This window comes from Parus major, chromosome 18 (genome assembly GCF_001522545.3).
Source record: "Parus major isolate Abel chromosome 18, Parus_major1.1, whole genome shotgun sequence".
Classification (NCBI taxonomy): Eukaryota; Metazoa; Chordata; class Aves; order Passeriformes; family Paridae; genus Parus; species Parus major.
The window spans coordinates 8,774,384-8,774,811 of NC_031786.1; positions in this window are offsets into that span (position 1 = coordinate 8,774,384).

A 428-nucleotide genomic window follows, 5' to 3' on the forward strand; every position below is an offset into this window, starting at 1 on the left:
CCCTGGGGACATCCTGCGGGTCACTGCGGGTACCCCTGGGGACAGCCCGCGGGTCACTGCGGGTACCCCTGGGGACAGCCCGCGGGTCACTGCGGGCCGCCCCAGCGCAGAGGGCTCAGTAACTTTCCCGGCCAAACGAAACCCTTCGGTCCTGCCGGTCATCCCCCCTTCCCTACACAGGGCAGCTTGGGGGGGGCCAAGCAGGGCGGGGCAGGAGCGGAGCGGGCTCTCACCCGGGGCCAGGACATCTGCCAAGGGGGCACCGGGCCGGGCCGTGGCCGCGGGCGGCCGCTGCTCCCGATCCGGCGCCGCGTTTTGCCGGCGCAGCAAGTGCCGGCCTTGCCGGAGGAGGAGCGGCGGGAGGGGGAAGGGGGAGGAGGAGCCGGCTCTCGGCCGAGCCGCTCCCGCCCCTCAGCTGGGAGCCCGCA